This window comes from Macaca fascicularis, chromosome 16 (assembly GCF_037993035.2).
Source record: "Macaca fascicularis isolate 582-1 chromosome 16, T2T-MFA8v1.1".
NCBI classification, from domain to species: domain Eukaryota; kingdom Metazoa; phylum Chordata; class Mammalia; order Primates; family Cercopithecidae; genus Macaca; species Macaca fascicularis.
The window spans coordinates 61,797,041-61,815,285 of NC_088390.1; the positions used below are offsets into that span (position 1 = coordinate 61,797,041).

The 18,245-nt window shown below is 41.6% G+C and overlaps 1 pseudogene; it reads right to left on the reverse strand.

Annotated features, from left to right (window-relative positions):
• Positions 1 to 10,318: 10,318 nt before the first annotated feature.
• Positions 10,319 to 13,226, reverse strand: LOC123569513 (keratin, type I cytoskeletal 24-like; annotated as a pseudogene).
• Positions 13,227 to 18,245: the final 5,019 nt, after the last annotated feature.

Here is an 18,245-nt window from a genome sequence, read left to right on the forward strand (position 1 = left end):
TCCTCTGTCCACCAGAACTATAACACAACATTTGAGAACAGTTGATGTCTCTCGACCAAGCTACCGTGTCCTCATCTGTAAAATTATTTTATTGGTCTATCCACTTTTCAGGTTCCCTTCCAGCTCTAATTTTTAGCAATCCAGTAATTAAATGTATTACTTCTCTGATTTAGAAAGTGTTTTATATTATAATTAGGAGGGATTTTCTTTTTTTCTCTTCTTTTCCATTTTTTTTTCTTTTTTTGAGACAGAGTTTCGCTCGTGTTGCCCAGGCTGGAGTACAATGGCATGATCTTGGCTCACTGTAACCTCTGCCTCCTGGGTTCAAGTAATTCTCCTGTCTCAGCCTCCTGAGTAGCTGGGACTACAGGCATGCACCACCACGCCCGGCTAATTTTGTATTTTTAGTAGAGACGGGGTTTCTCCATGTTGGTCAGGCTGGTCTGGAACTCCCGACTTCAGGTGATCTGCCTGCCTCGGCCTCCCAAAATGCTGGGATTACAGGCGTGAGCCACTGCACCCAGCCAGGAGGGATTTTCTTTATTAGAGCATTAGCTGCAAAAGTTCACTGCTTATACTTGAGGACTGGGTAAAGTGGAAATTGTGCCTAGAGATCTCCTTAACTGGCCTGTATGTGTCTACTCCAAGGAAAGCTCTCATAAAGGCACTCAACTGAGGAAAGTGATACTCGCCTAGAAATTCTTTCAAGACAATGTTCTTGATCAGAGTTACAATTAGAACTAAACAATAAAAAAGACAACCAGAAAAATCTTTGTGTGTTGATACCTTCTCTTAGATAACTGTGGTATAAAGGGAAATATATATTAATGATGAGAGTGTCTTTTGAATACTGATGAAATGGCTTGTGGCCTCTCAATGGCTTCAGGATGAGGACTGGTCTCCAGAGGACCAAGGCTTGATTAGAAGCTTAGAACTTTCAGCCACATCTCCTAATCTTTGGGGAGGGGAGAGGGGCTGGGTATTGAGTTAATCACAAATAGCCAGACTCATGTCTATGTCATGAAACCTACATAACCCTTAAGTCAGGGGTCCCCAGTCCCTGGGAATTGTATGAAGGAACCGGGCCACACAGCCAGAGGTGAGGGGAGGCTGCGCAAGTATTTCCGTCTGAGCTCCACCTCCTGTCAGATCAGCAGTGGCATTAGATTCTCATAGGAGCATGAACCCTATTGTGAACCGCGCTTGTGAGGGATCTAGGTTGTGGGCTCCTTATGAGAATCTAAATGCCTGATAATCTGTCACTGTCTCCCATCACCCCCAGATGGGACTGTCTAGTTTCAGGAAAACAAACTCAGGGCTCCCACTGATTCTATGTTATGGTGAGTTGTATAATTATTTCATTTTATATTACAATGTAATAATGATAATAGAAATAAAGTACGTAATAAATGTAATGTGCTTGAATCATCCCAAAACCATTCCGCCCACCTGGTCTATGGAAAAATTGTTTTCCACAAAACCAGAGCCTGGTGCCAAAAAGGTTGGGGACTACTGCTTTAAATAATGGGGCTTCGAAAGCTTCTGGGTTGATGAATATGTGGAGGTACTGGGAGTATGGCATGTGCAGAGAGGGCATGGAAGTTCTGTGCCTGTTCCTCCATATCCTGCCCTATTTATCCTTTCCATTTAACTGCTCTTGAGTTGGATCCTTTATAATAAACTGGTAATAGTAGGCAAAATGTTTTCCTGAATCCCATGAGCCATTCTAGAAATTATCCAAACTGAAGTGGGGAAAATTGTGGAAACCCCAAACTTTGTAGCAAATTAGAGATGTGGGTAACCTGGTGTACAAATCTGTTCTTGCACTGCTATAAATAAATAAATAAATACCTGAAACTGGGTAATCTATAAAGAAATTGGCTCACAGTTCTGTAGGGCATACAGGAAGCATGATGCTGGCATCTGCTTTGCTTCTGGGGAGGCCTCAGGAAACTTATAATGATGGCAGAAGGCAAAGGAGAAGCAGACATGTCTTATATGGCCGGAGCAGGAGCAAGAGAGAGAGTGAGGAGATTCCACACACCTCTAAACAACCAGATCTCACAAAAACTCATTCACTGTCACAAACACAGTACCAAGGTGGGGATGGTGTTAAACCATGAGAAGTGGCCCCCATGATTCAATCACCTCCCACCAGGCCCCACTTCCAGCATTGGGGATTACATTTCAACATGATATTTGGTGGGGACACAGATCCAAACCACATCATCTGGAGACCTGATACTTGTGACTAGCATCTACAGTGAGGGCAGTCTTGTGAGACAGAGCTTTTCAACTTGCAGAGTCTAACACTAATTCCAGATAGTTAGTGTCAGAATTGAATTGAATGTTAGGATACACACCTGGGTATCACAGGAAAAAAAGAGGCCTTTTATGACTGTTGGACCAAATATGACAAACCAGAAAGTAGTGAAAAAGTCCAGGCATGGTGGCTCATGCCTGTAATCCCAGTCCTTTGGGAGGCCAAGGCAGGAGGATCGCTTGAGCCTATGAATTTGAAGCTGCAGTGAGCTATGATTGTGCCACCGCACTCCACTCTGGGTTACAGAGCAAGACCACATCTCTTAAAAAAAAAAAAAAAAACAAAAACGTAAAAAGAAAAGCACTTCATACCTGGTCTTTTGGGATATAGCTAACTTTGAACAATAAAGAAAATTTATAGCTTCTAATGGCTGCATTGTTACAAAAGAAAGACCACAGATGAAGAAGTTTAGTATAAAAATTTCTTTTAAAGAACAGCAAGATAAACTAAAAATTATAAAAATAAATTGTAAAAATAAAGGCTGAAATTATTCAAACAGAAAAGAAAAAAATACATAAATACGTTGAAAAGCTGATCCTTTTAGAGATCGATTAAATAGACAACCTCTTCATGAGCCTGATTAGGAAAAGAGAGAGAGGTCCAAAACACACAAGGTTGGAAGTGGGAAAGAGACATAACTGGGTATAGAACAGATTAAAATAATTATAAGAGAATACCACATATAAGGCAATGGCAGCACTCTTGGAGACTTTTCTGGTAGTTAGTCAAATTATTATTACCCAGTGGGTGATCTCTGTGCTCATCAGACCAGTCCTGGCAAGACTCACCCCAGGCACAGTGACAGGGACAGGCTGGGGTGCTCAGCCTACCTGCAGTGGCCCTGGGGCTTGGTGGGAGAGAAGGGGCACAGGGCTTACCCTAGGAGGAGAGGGCCCTGGAGAAGCCATGGCAAAACTGTGACTGGGGTTGGGCAGAGCTGATCAGAGTCTGCAGATTTGAGCTGGGCATAAGAGGCTGTGGGATTAGGACACAGGGGACATCCATATTGTTACCAGAATGTGGAGAAGAGCCAGTAGGAATACTGTCTATGAAGCCAGATCCTTCCAGAAAGGGAGAAAAGGAACAGGACTCAGTTGTGATGTGGAGGCTGACTAGATGGAGTGAGGAGAAGGTCCCAGCAAGCAGTTGTGCTTCTCTTTTGGTGCCTGTACCCTAGAGGGAGACGGAGAAACCAGGTGCCCAGGAAACCTTGGTTGAAGGGTGCCAGGTAAGCCCGTGTCCTTCCCACAGTGGCATTCAACAGCAAGTCCAGGACCTACCATTACCTTTCTGTGTGTAGAGTGGACACAAGCACATATTTCTAACGAGGACTAATGGATGATCTTTACGTACAAACTTGTGACCCATTCATTGGAGGTGACTAGATGTTTCTAGAAGTACTTTTGATGTGACTGATCTTGGAGCAAGGCCTCAAATCACACCTTATTCTGTTCTTTTTATGTATGCAAATTTTACCACTTTTCAAGGGCTATCTCTTCTGGAACACTCCAATCCTTAATTTACCAGTTTTTCCTTCTCCCCGCATAATTTTTTTTTCTTATTATTCTTACAGTTTCTACCACATTACTTATCGCTTGGTCCTTCTTGTATTTTTCTTTGACAATAAAAAAGGAGAGGCCGGGCGTGGTGGCTCGCGCCTGTAATCCCAGCACTTTGGGAGGCCGAGGTGGGTGGATCATGAGGTCAGGAGATCGAGACCATCCTGGCTAACACGGTGAAACCCCGTCTCTACTGAAAATACAAAAAATTAGCTTGGTGTGGTGTCACGTGCCTGTAGTCCCAGCTACTCGGGAGGCTGAGGCAGGAGAATTGCTTGAACTGGGGAGGTGGAGGTTGCAGTGAGCTGAGATCTTGCCACTGCACTCCAGCCTGGGCGACAGAGTGAGACACCATCTCAAACAAAACCAAAACAAAACAAAACAAAACAAAACGGAGAGTATCCATTTAAAAAAATTTAAACATACAGATGGTTTATCTTTAAAGATTTTTAAATTTTACAAGTTCTACAGTTCATTTCAGAAAAATAAGAAAATGTATGTAAACAAGCAGCAGGAAATAAAGATCACTCATAATTTCACTATCCCAAAATAGTCACTGTTAACATTTGGATGTATATTGGTTTTGCTTTTTTTTAAAACAAAAAGAAAAGTAAGTACAGTGATATGGTTTGGGCCTGTGTCCCTATCCAAATCTCACGGTGAAATGTAATCCCTGATGCTGAAGGTGGGGCCTGGTAGAAGGTGATTGGATCATTGCGCGGGGGGCAGTTTCTCACAGTTTAACACCATCCCTCCCCCAGGTGCTGTTACTGTGATAGTGAGTTCTTGTGAAATGTGATTGTTTAAAGGTGTGTGGCACCTCCCTGCCCCCTCTCCCTCCCATTCTGGTCATGTGAGACATACCAGCTTCCCCTCCACCTTCTGCCATGATTGTAAGTTTTCTGAGGATTCTCCAGAAGCAGGAGCTGCTATGCTTCCTGCACAGCCTGCAGAACCGTAAGCCAATTAAACCTTTTTTCTTTACAAATTAGCCAGTCTCGGATATTTCTTTACAGCAGTGTGAGAACAGACTAACACATACAGTGTTAATATACGTGTAATTATGTTCTTATAAAAGCGAATCATACTGTACATATTGTCTTAAAACTCTGGTTTTTATTTCTCAATAGACCATTGACATCTTTTTAGGTCAATACATGAACTTGAACATTCTTAGTGGCTGTGTGACCGTCCTTTGATGGACTTTGATGGGTGTTTCATAACTTAGCCTATTGATTCTTCATTGTTGAATATTTTATTATAGCTAACTTTTCACTATAATAAACAGCTGAGAGGAGTACACATATATTAATAATTAATTATGTAAGAATAAATTCCTAGAAATGAAACTGCTGGCTCTAAGGATATGCTCTTTTCTTAAAAAGGCTTTTGATACCTGTTGCTGAATTGTTTTCTTAAAGGTTTTGCTAGTTTACACTCCATCCAGCAAGGTATTAGTGACTTTTCCCTACACCCTGGCTAAAATAGGTATTTATTGTTATTAAACAAATTGGGCCTGTTTTGATGCTGAACATGGTATCTCATTATTTTAATTTGCCTTTCTTTGATTACAAGAGATGTTGGACATCATCACTTTTTAATGTTTGTTGGCGATTCGTATTTTATGAATTTCTTGTGTGTATCATGTATCCATTTCTTACTGATAGGGTTGTCTCTGTTCCTGAGTTTATATATTGGGGACATCAGCTCTTGGATGGCTGTATATGACAAGTGCAGTGAAAACCCTGGGTACCATGTGGCATTGCTGAAAATCTAGACTTAAAGTGATCGGCTGTTGGCTTCCATTCTACATGCAGCCCCAAAGAGGGTAGGCTAAAGTTCTTATCCTCTGGAGTGTTGGGGGGGATATATGGCAGGTGGGCAGGCGGATGGGGTGGCTAGGGAGAAGATGGGGGAATGGGGAGGCTGAGGATGAGTCAGGGCAACTGAACAGGCTGCCCATTCCTGGAACTGCTGCTTTCTTGGAAATCTGCAAATCCCCAAATCCTCTTGATTTTAGACAGATAAGACAGCAGACAGCAGGTGGTGCCAAACTGCAGCTAGGGCATAGTGATTTAAATCGTGCGGTCCACATCTGGACTCTGTGGTCTGGCTGCACAAGCTTCCCTTGGTGTTGGAGTAGGTTTTCACCATACTTCACTAAATTTATTTTTTCTTTTGCTTCTTATTTCACATTATTTTCTTGATATAAATCTGTCCTCCTTTCCCTTCACGATGTTTTTGTTTTTGATGAAACAAGCCATCACCCTTCCCCAAATACATAATTAAAAAAATTTAAAGTCTGTAACAGTTTATTTTCTTCTGCAATGTCTGTAGAATTTATTTTGGTGTGTGTGATATAACTATTCAACACCCTCCTTAGCCTCATCCCCATCCTGGCTTCCACCCCTTAGTTAGCTAGTTATTTCAGCAGCCTTTGTTGAATGATCTACTTGTCCACAACTGATGTGAAAATGTCATTCTTACATACAGATGGGCCTTTTTCTGTTCATGCCTGTGTCAGTGGCACATTGTTGTAATCGCTGTAAATAATACTTTTTTTTTTTTTTAAACTTGTGTTTCCTGGAAACAGACTCTGAGACGGAGAGATGTGTGCAGAAGTTTGTTAGGGAGTTCTTTTGTAAGATACACCTGTCAGCAGATGGGGATGACTGGAATGGGCATAGAGAGGGGCCAATGCAATGCTGTTTTAATGAAGGCTTCTGCTGATCCTTTGGGGGGCCGTGGATGGGGCTGGTCCTTCAGAGTTGTTCTAATTTGAGACAGGGGGGCCAGAACTTTGTATCCCCTATGAGCCAGTTACGGTCCCACGGGCGCTCTCCTGAAGGGCCATAATCCTGGGGAAAGCACAACCCTGTGAAGGTAGCTGTTAGCAGCCCATACGCCAGCAGCTGGAGCTGGATGCATCTGCGCTGGGGAGTATCCACACTTCTTGAATGTTTTGCTATCTGAAAGCTCAAGTCATTCCTCATCATCCCTCTTGTATTTTTTTTATTTTTATTTTTTTGAGACAGGGTCTCACTCTGTTGCCCAGGCTGGCGTGCCGTGGTGCCATCTCAGCTCACTGCAGCCTCGACCTCCTGGGTTCAAGCGATTTCCCCACCTCAGCTTCCCAAGTAGCTGGAATCACAGGCATGCACCACTATGCCCAGTGCCTGGCTAATTTGCCCAGGCAGGTCTCAAACTTCTGGGCTCAAGTGATCTTCCCACCTTGGCCTTTCAAAGTGTTGAGATTTCAGGTGTGAGCCACCACACCCAGCCCTGATTCCTCTTTTTGAAAACACATGAAGTCTTCATTTTCGTTTGTATTAACATTGTCTTTACAGGTAGACGGTAGGTTTTTAAGGCCCGGCACCATCTTAATATGTGTGTATTTTTGACACAAGAAAGCTGGAAAACTGCGACCCTATCAGGTATTTCATAATTTTTTTGGGATGGTTTTGGACTACATGAAATAATGGATTTCAAGAGTCAGTGTGAAACTACAGTGAGATACCACTGAATATCCCCTAGGATTGCTGTAATTTAAAAAATAATTAACAAGTGTTGGTGAGGATGTGAAGAAATTGGAACCCTCCTACACTGCTGTTGGAAATGTAAAATAGTGCGGCCACTCTGGAAAATAGTCGGGTGGTTCCTCAAAAGTTAAACACAGGGCTAAGATATGACCCAACCGTTCCACTCTCAGGTATAGTCCCGGTAGACATGAAAACATACGTCTACACAAAAATTTGTGAGTGAATGTTCATAGCAGCATTATTCATAATAGCCAAATATCATAAATAACCTAAATGCTCATCATCCGGTGAATGGATAAGTAAAATATGGTATATCCATACACTGGAACATTATTCAGCAATAAAAAAGAATGAAGTACGGATATTGTAATATGGGTGAATGTTGAAGACATCTTGCCAAGTGAAAGAAGCCAAACACAAAGACCACGTATCATGTCATATGAGTCCATTTATGTGAAAAGTCTAGAATAGGCAAATATATAGGAGAGAAGATGCATTACTGGTTGCCTAAGGCTGGGGGTGGGGGTTTGTTGGGCGAAAATGAGGACTGACTGCTCATGGATATGGGATTTCTTTTTGAGGTGGTAAAACTGTTCTAAAGTTGATTGAGGTGATAATTGTACCATCAGTGAATGTGCTGCAAACCATTGAATTGTGCACTTTAAATGTGTGAGTGGGGCTGGGTGTGGTGGCTTACGCCTGTAATCTCAGCACTTTGGGAGGCCAAGGCAGGTGGATCACTTGAGGTCAGGAGTTCGAGACCAGCCTGGCCAACATGGCGAAACCCCGTCTGTTCTAACAATACAAAAAAAAATTAGCCGGGCGTGGTGGTGTGCTCCTGTAATCCCAGCTTTTTAGGAGGCTGAGGCAGGAGAATAGCTTGAACCCAGGAGGTGGAGGTTGCAGTGAGCTGAGATTGTGCCACTGCACTCTAGTCTGGGTGACACAGTGAGACTCCATCTCAAAAAAAAAAAAAAAAAAAAAGTGTTAATGTGATGGTATAGGAATTGTATCTCAATAAAGCTGTTATAAAACAAGTCAGTATGAAACAAAAGGACAAAGATTCATGTAGTTGATTTGCAACAGAAAGAAAGTTTATTGACACAGAATGATTCAGAAGGAAAACACATTTTGCAATTTAAAGACAAAACCAAACCAATAAGACAAAAGAATCTGAAAAACAATTACAGGAGCAGCTGCAGCTCTGTGGCTGTAGGTTTGCTGCAGTGCTTCATCACGCCTTTGTTAGGTGTCATCATTTACATCCTGGGGACAGGACTCAGCTGCCTGCATCTCACTCTTGAATTTTACATCAGAAACATTGTTGACTTGAGATGAAATTAGTTGGTCATTATCCGTCACCAGCCTGGTTCCTCTGCTTTTATGTGAATCTAAAAGAGAAACAGGGAGAGTTTTAGAACTGGAAATGTAAAGGTTGGTTCACAAGTCATGCTTTAAAGTGAATTATTGTAGCCCAGATTTCTGGGGGTAAGGAAAGCACACTTTATTCATGATGGATGCTCACTAAGTAAGCAGGAAGTATTACTTTAAAAAGCGACTCTTCCCCTTGATTGAGCTGTGCTGAGTCTTCCTCTGGAGTCCACAGAGAATGAACCTTTAGATGCAGCTTCTCTGGCCTCGGAACTATTGACAAATAAAAGAAATGGTTGTTATCAGTTACTTCTCTTTGGCCAAAAACTCTAAAGAAGCAGACATATTTTCTTTCTAAGTGGAACAAGTGTTGGTGAGGATGTGAAGAAGTTGGAACCCTCCTACACTGCTGGTAGGAATGCAAAATAGTGGAGCCACTGTGGAAAATAGTCTGGCAGGTCCTCAAAGGTTAAATACAGGGCTGACATATGACCCAGCCATTCCACTCTAAGGTATATACCCAGTAGAAATGGAAACATATGCCCACACAAAAGTTGTATGTGAATGCTGGCATTATTAACAATGCCAGCTGGGCATTATTAATAGCATGCTGGGTGAATGGCTCATATCTGCAATCCAAGCACTTTGGGAGGCTGAGGCAGGAGGATTATGTGAGACCGGGAGTTTGAGAACAGCCTGGGCACCATGGTAAGACTATGTCTCTACCAAGAGTAAAAAAAATTAGACCGGACACGGTGGCTCACGCCTGTAATCCCGGAACTTTGGGAGGCCGAGGTGGGTGGATCATGAGGTCAAGAGATCGAGACCATCCTGGCCAACATGGTGAAACTCTGTCTCTACTAAAAATACAAAAATTAGCCAGGCATGGTGGCGGGTGCCTGTAGTCCCAGCTACTCAGGAGGCTAAGGCAGGAGAATCACTTGAACACAGGAGGAAGAGGTTGCAGTGAGCCGAGATTGCGCCACTGCACTCCAGCCTGGTGACAGAGCGAGACTCCGTCTCAAAAAAAAAAAAAAAAAAAAACCACAAAAAAATTAGCCAGCCATGGTGGTTCACGTTTGTAGTCCCCATACTCAGGAGGCTGATGTGGGAGGATCATTTGGGTCTAGGAGGTAGAAGCTGCAGTGAGCTGTAATCACACCACTGCACTCTAGCATGGGCAACAGAGTGAGACCCTGTCTCAGAAATGACTGCAGTTATCTAGGAGATACAAAAAAGCTAATGAACACTTTAAAGAATAACATGTAATTTATTATTTGCATTTAATTATCAAGATATAGTTGCAGGAAAATTGTAAAGGAACTAACGCCCAGTGTGAATTACATTCTAAATAAATCTAGAGTGATACCATGGAAAGTTGTGTTTTTTTTCTTTTCTTTTTTCTACTAGCTTCTCAGATTGTACTTGATTTGAAACTTGCTAAGACTGTAAATCTCAGTCTCTGAATCAAATTTCTTCATTTTTAAGAAAGTGATTTTAACAACAAAATCAAGTTTATCGGTGACTCACCCTCCCTCTCCACCGAGCAAGCGGTGGTAGGTCTCGATCTCCACCTCCGGGTGTGTCTTGATGTCCAGCAGTTGCGCATAGTCTGTGTTCTGGTATTCAGTCTCGCCCCAGATCTGGCAGATCTGCTCCTCCAGGATGCTGATATGCATCTTAGTTTCTGACAGCTGAGCCAAGTAGCCAACTTCTGTGTCAGCCAGGGTTCCTTCTAGGGAACTTTGCTACAAACACACATGAAAATTGAAGCTTTGTCAGAATAACTCCTCGGTATTCAACATAATGAATTCTGAAACATATATTTTGTATGGTGAGGGTGTCTCCAAATGAACCACTTAATAGAGATTTACCTTTGATAATTAATACCCAGTAATAGTAATGATAGCAAATATTAATCAGAGAGTGCTACTGTAACTATATAGCAGTTCCTACTCACTATTAGGCACCGTTCGAAGTATTTTATAAATATTGACTCATTTAATTCTCATAACAACCTTATGAGATAGGTACTATTATTTACAAAAGCCAGCGTTTTGCCAGCATGCTTCAGTGTCTGCGAAACTATTTTTTAAAACTATAGAAGAAAATTGAGTGAGTGCCCCCCTTTCCCACCTACCATGGCCAAGACAGACTGCAGTTCATGGTGGAGGCACTGGAGGACTCGTTTCAGCTCCATTATCTCACTCTTGGCCGAGCTAACTCCACGATGGCCAAGCATCTCCACGATGCTTCAGCATCTGTGGAGATCTGTGTCTGCAGGGATGCACTTTGCAAGCATGAAATCAACAAAGTACAGTGAAATCAAAGAAGCTATAATTACTCTGCCTGACTTTCTATCTTCTCTCACTTTGCCAGGTTAAGGTTCAGGTTAGGATTAGGGTTGAGCTACCTGCTTGTTCAACCAGTCCTCGGCCTCCCTAAGGTTTTGCTCAGCCAGTTCCTCTTACTATTGCCTCATGCAGTCCAGCCGCTTGGTTAGATCTGCCCCTGGGGCCGAGTTCATTTCTACAGTCACGTCCCCACTGGACTGTCTCTGCAAAGTGCTCCTTTCTTGGTGGAGAGGAAACGCAAAAGTCACAGTAGCAAAGATCCTTTGAGGTTGGGGACCTTGCTGAATGGTGATGGGAAGTCCCTTGATGGGTTTCTTTCTCCCACCTCCTTGGGGTTGTTCTTGAGATAAGGCAGGTCTTCTGCTAGGCTTTCGGACTGTATTTTAAGGTCTCATGTGGTCACATTCAGCTCACTGAGTACTTTTTGCGGGCCATTTACATAGGCTTCAACCGACTGGCATAGACAGAGCTTGTTTTCATACGTTAGGAGATCTTTGGAATATGATAGATGAATTAGATTAACTACTTTGAGAAGCTTTATTTTAAAAAGGACTTGCCTACTGACATCCAGCTCAAGTTGAAATTCTTTCAAAATATTTAAACAAAGACTATGAAATCATTTTTATTTCTTAATTAATTCATTAATTAATTTCGAAAAGGAGTCTTGCTCTGTCCCCCAGGCTGGAGTGCAATGGCATGATCTCGGCTCACTGCAACCTCCACCTCCTGGGTTCAAGTGATTCTCCTGCCTCAGCCTCCCAGATAGCTGGGATTATAGGTGCCTGCCACCATGCCTGGCTAATTTTTTGTATTTTTAGTAGAGATGAGGTTTCGCCATGTTGGCCAGACTGGTCTCAGGTGACCTCCTGACCTCAGGTGATCCATCCTCCTCAGCCTCCCAAAGTGCTGGGATTACAGGTGTGAGCTACCCTGCCTGGCCTGAAATCATTTTTCAAAATTCCAATTTTGGAATCTCTTGTCATTAAATACACATTAAAATTGGCCTTTTTTCCTTCAGTGTAGATATTTTATACTAATATATTTATCTGATACTTGAATCTAATTGCCTTTGTATACATTTTATGTTAAAAGTAAAAACGTAAGTCTTATTTTTTGTCATGGTAACAATTGATATTTTGAAACAAACTCACTTCATTTTGAAGTCATCTGCTGCAAGTCCAGCTTTGTCAATTGGGGAAGTCATGCTGGCATTATTAATCGTGGCTGCAATGATCTAGGAGACGCAGTAAAACTAATGAACATTTTAATGAGTAACATGTCATTACTGATTTACCTTTGACTGTCAAGATATAGTTGCAGAAAAATTTTTTAGTAACTAATGTCCAGTGTGAATTACATTCTAAATAAATCTAGAGTGACATCATGGAACGTTTCTTGTTTCTTTTCTCTCTCTTTTTACCAAATATATATCTGAAACATTCTATGGAACAATTGAGCAAAAAATAAAAGAACAATTTCATATTGTCCTAAAATTTAATAAATAAGTACAAAAGAGGTACTGTCACTGAGTTTCTCACCTGGTTCCTGGGATCTTCAATTATTGGATAGTATTTACTGCAATCTCTTCTAGATCCACTGTCTCCAGACCCAGGCCCAAATTTGTCATACCACTCCTTGATTTTGTGTTGGCCTCCTCCAGGGCTCTGACATTGTCTAGGTAATTGGCTAGACCGTCACCGAGGTTCTGCATGGTTTGCTTTTCCCCTCCAGGGAAAAGCCCTCCGTTGCCACCACCACCTCCCGTACGACCACCATACTGCAGAAGCCTCCACTAGCACCACCACCTAATCCAGAACTCCCGCAGAATCCAGAGATCCTGCTGAAGCTAGAACCACCTCCTACAGAGCGGTTATCAAATCCCCCACTAAAGCTACCTCCAAAGCCACTACTAGGCCTCCCCACTCAGGCCATAGCTGCCGGCTCCTCTTTGGAAGCCCTGGACAGTGCCGCCCCCCAGACCACATCTGCCTCTACTGCTGAAGCTGCTTCCACCAGCAGACAGCCTGGCCAAGCTGCTGCCTCCAGCCCTGGAGGAGCAGACACGGGAAGAGTAAGACATGATGCTCCTGCAAACGTTGAGCTTATCTAGGTGTGAGAGATGGAAGTGAAAAGTGTACTGATTTGGACTCCTTTGGTCTTTATGTACACAGTTTTTATGGCATTCATTTCATTTGGCTCTGTCCTTGTTTCACGTTTCCAACCCATTCTTGGTTAATTTATTTTGAGTTAACCTCTCCTTACTGGGCCAATTAATATTTGCAAAATTGGGTAAACATGGAGTAAGATTATATTTGTTATTATTTCATTAGAATTCATTAGTGCTACACAATCCATTATTTCCTGGCAATCATTTTTTCACCTCCCTAGACTTCTGTAGTTGGCAAATCGTACATTTCTCTAGGTCCCTTAAACTCATACATACTTCCTTTGTAATTCTGGGAAGATTATTATACCAGATTCCAGTGTTAGTCACAATCCAAATACTCAGGAGTTATTTGTCAGGAAATATTTCTCTCTTTTTTAATCCAATAATAATGATGAGTAGCTTCATATTCCCTTAACAATTTTTGGGAACAAATTGAGCGTTGTAACTATTCTTGCAGAAAGAAAGCCTGACTTTGCTAATTTATGAGGATTGGCTTGGAGAGCACACATTGTTGATAAGGGTGGGGTTGTTAGTAAAGTGTCATTGGATTATTCTATGCAAGACTTTTGCGCAATAATAATGTTTCTTTTTAGCCTCCTGATTCAACAGTCAAAGGAATTGTTCCTCTTACTTAAGTCCATTAGTTTTGGCCTATCCCTAAGGATTTTAAAAACATCATTCTGATCTTGTAGCCATAGTTTTCATTAAAAACATTCAAAGATAAGAGCCCACTTTCCTCATTAATTATGGATGTCTACGATGTTTTATTTTACTCTGAAGAGGTAAGCCTATAATACTTAACTCTGCCAGCTACATAGGTGAAAAGGTGATTTCAATACTATAGAAAACTGAATTTATTGAGGTGGATAGCAAGCGCCTACACTATGTGTGTCTTGGGCTTTCCTGCATATACTGATGGAGGGACCCAGCAACCCTGTGTGGTAGGCATGTCTTCTCTCCTTCTCTCCCTCTTTTTAAATCTATTTTCAGTTTTTAGGTGGTCTTTTCCAATGTGTAGAGTTTAATATAATCCACATGCTGACAACTCCCACATGTATATCACCAGTCCAGATTTCTCCTGGAAATCCAGATTGGCAAATGCAGCTACCTACTTGACATTAACACTTGGGTTACGAAATCAGCATCTTAAACTCAACGTGTCCGATAATGAGCTCCTAAAATTTTGTCCCCTCCTCTTCAACTCAATAGCTCCTGTGGTCTTCCCCATCTGGGTTAATGACAGCTCTATCCTCTAGCTGCTTAGGCCAAAAACTTGGTGTTGCCATCGTCTCTGGTCAGGAGTACTGCAGTAGCCTTCTTCTTCTTCTTTTTTAGATGAAGTCTGGTTCTGTCACCCAGGCTGGAGTACATGGAGTGATCTTGGCTCACTGCAATCTCTGCCTCCTGGGTTCAAGCGATTCTCCTGCCTCAGCCTCCCAAGTAGCTGGGATTACAGACATGTGCCACCATCCCTGGCTAATTTTTGTATTTTTGGTAGAGATGAGGTTTCACCACGTTGACCAGGCTGATCTTGAACGCTTGGCCTTGGGTGATCTGCCCGCCTTGGCCTCCCAAAGTGCTGGGATTATAGGCATGAGCCACTGCGCCTGGCTATAGTAGCCTTCTAACTTACCTGTCTGCTCTTGACCTTGCCCCCAAGCTCCTTTCAACACAGCAGAGTGAGCCCGCCTGAAAGCCATGCAACTCTGTAAAACTTACTAGAGGCTTCCCATCTCGCGCAGAATAAAAGCCCAAGTTCTCGCTATACGACATGTGTTGTCTGGCCTCCAGTGTCTCCGATATCAGCTCCTACCTCTCTTGCCCTCCTCGCTCATTCAACACTAGTTCCTCAAGCACTCCAGGTCTCGAGGTCTTTGTGTTTGCTTTGCCTGGAAACTCTTCCCTCAGATACCTGCAGGGTTTAGCTCCCTCATTTCCTTCGGGTCTTTACTCAAGTCCACTTTGGAATAGTAAGGGCTTTCCAAGAGAATGTATCTAAAATTCTGCCCTCAGTCTTCTGCTAGTTCACATCTCCCTGATATTTAACATTCCCCTTTCATACTTTTTCTCTTTGACATTTATCAGTAACCCACTATATCTTTCATTTATTTATCTTGTCCGTTGTCTTCCCCAGCCTACACTAGAATGTAAGCTCTAAGCACTTTTTGGGGTTCTGTTTTGTTTACCCAAGAATGCCCAGTACCAAGAACAGTGACTTGCATGTAGTAGGTGCTCAACATACATTTTTTTGAGTGAGTGAATGAATGATTAATTAAGTAGAAGCTGTGACAGACACAGAGATGACAGCCATACAGATGCTCAGATCTCCTTTCAAGAAAGGACTCACTGCCAGCTGCGAGGGTTATTCATTCCTGTGGGGTTCCCTGATCCCTATTCTTGCGACTGACCCTGGCTGATATGGTTTGGCTGTGTCCCCACCCAAATGTCATCTTGAATTATAGTTCACATATTCCCCACGTGTCACGGGAGGGACTTAGTGGGAGGTGATTTAATCATGGGGGCTGTTACCCTCGTGCTGTTCTTGTGATGGTGAGTGAGTTCTCATGAGATCTGATGATTTTATATGAGGCTTTCCCCCACTTTTGCTCAGCACTTCTTGCTGCCGCCATGTGAAGAAGGACATGTTTGCTTCCCATTCCACCAAGATTGTAAGTTTCCTGAGGTCTCCCCAGCCATGCTGAACTGTGAGTCAGTTAAATCTCTTTCCTTTATAAATTACCCAATCTCAGGTATGTCTTTATTAGCAGGGCGAGAGTGGACCAATACACTGGCTAATGACTCAGCAAGACAGTGGTAGCCAAGGGCATCCTCCTCTTGGGGTGGCCACCAGCCAGTGTCTGACTAAGGGGTTTGGACAGGGCCTAGCCATTTGTCCAACACAAGGCTTCACTAACACTTGATATATCATCAGGGGCCACTGGACCCAATTTAATTTTTGACTGTCTTTTTAAAGCAGTTCTAACTATTTGTAAGGACTGATATTTTGTGACTTATATTCTTATTAGTCTTCCAAAGAACAAAGAGAAAATTTACTTATTTTTTAAAAAATAGGATAAAGTTTATTGTATCTTATAATTGTCATAAAGATTCACTGGATCCTTTCATAAATATAAGACACATTTATGAGATCTTAATGGTTTTACTTTTTCTGTATCTTGAAACATTTTGCTATTTCATTATCCTAAAAGTTATTTCATCTTCACTAATCAGTTACTCCTAACTATGCTAAAAAAGGCTAAAATAAGAAAATGAAAGAATTATGGAATCACCTGGTAGGATGATACAACAATGAAATAAATAATCATTATTCCATCATCAGTTTTCTCAATGCATTGCCCAAAGTATTATATCACTTTTCAAGAAGGTATAAGGAAAGTATGGTGATACCAGCTTTGAACCTCTTTTTTTTTTTTAAATTATAATTGAACAATATTGAAAATTTAGTTTTAGATTTTCTGCCCATAATGGCAGAGAAGAAAACTGAGGAATATGTTTGACAATTATTAGAAAAATCAGAAAATGATGCAAAGGAGAAATAGCACTTTAGACTCTAAAGAGAATGGTGAAGTTGATTGCTTAAGCAGATCTTGGACTATGAATGTCCAGATGATGATATTCTAGAATGATTTTCTCTATATCAAGATTTGAAGAGTAATTTATTTATGGTTTGACTGTGTCCCCACCCAAATCCTTATCTTGAATTGTGGCTCCCATAATCCCCACATGTCATGGGAAGGACCTGGTAGGAGGTAATTGAATCATGGGGGCAATTTTTTCCCTTGCTGTTCTTGTAATAGTGAATAAATCTCATGAGATCTGAGGGTTTGATAAAGGGCAGTTCCTCTGTACACTCTCCCTTGTCTGCCTCCACTTAAGATGTGCCTTTTCTCCTCCTTCACCTTCCACCATGATTGTGAGGCTTCCCCAGCCATGAGGAACTGTGAGTCCATTAAACCTCTTTTTTAAAATAAATTACCCAGTCTCTGGTATGTCTTTATTAGCTTGAGAACAGACTAATACATCATCTATACTCATTCAACAGAAAGAATTTCATCATACAATATTTTGCCACAAGTTCCTGGGCCATTCCATTTTGCTGAAAGAAGGTGGGCAGCATTCTTTCATTTTTTATGATGTTTGTTACCAAAATGTATGAGGTATCGTTTGTAAGTGCACAGGTGATAAAGGCAGGTGTGTATACAAAGGTTGATTGAGAGGAAACAGGTAATGTAGAAATAAAAAATATTATATTGATTATACAATTGATGTTTATAAATATAAAAGTGAAAATGTTTTGCAATTATGGAGCAAAGAGGGTGGCTCCTCTCTTAAAAAATCTTGTGAGCTATCAAAGTTCTCAAACTTATCGCATTTTGTTGCTGCTAGTGCAAGAGTTGAAAGTGATGATGAGCTAGAACCTATTACAGATGCATTTGAAATCTGGAATCCATAAATACAGAATCGGTATGTTCCAGGGGCATGTGTGACATGCATTCAAAGGATGTTGCCTATTTTAGGTATATATACTTCCAAAACCACAAAATTATAGAATAAACATTTGGGTTTTCTATGTTTTAGTTTATATTAACATTTTAAATAAATTTGTTTTGTGCTATCTTTTAAATCTTCTGTATGTTATTTGTAAAAGTCACTTGAAATTATAAAAAAATAAAATGGGCCTATCTGATGCAGTTGATAAATGGTGATGACTTATTTCTGGGGCATGCAAGGGGGCTAATGGGCAATCTTTGCTCCAGAACTCTCATGGGGCTGACGGAGACTTTGGTCTGCATCAGTCTGCTAACTATCCCCCAAAAGACTAAAAGCCTGCCCGGTCTTGGCTTTCTCCCTTTTCCTTTCATAAGTATTACTTTCAGTCCTCAAACTCAGTCTCAGCATTTACTTCCTGAG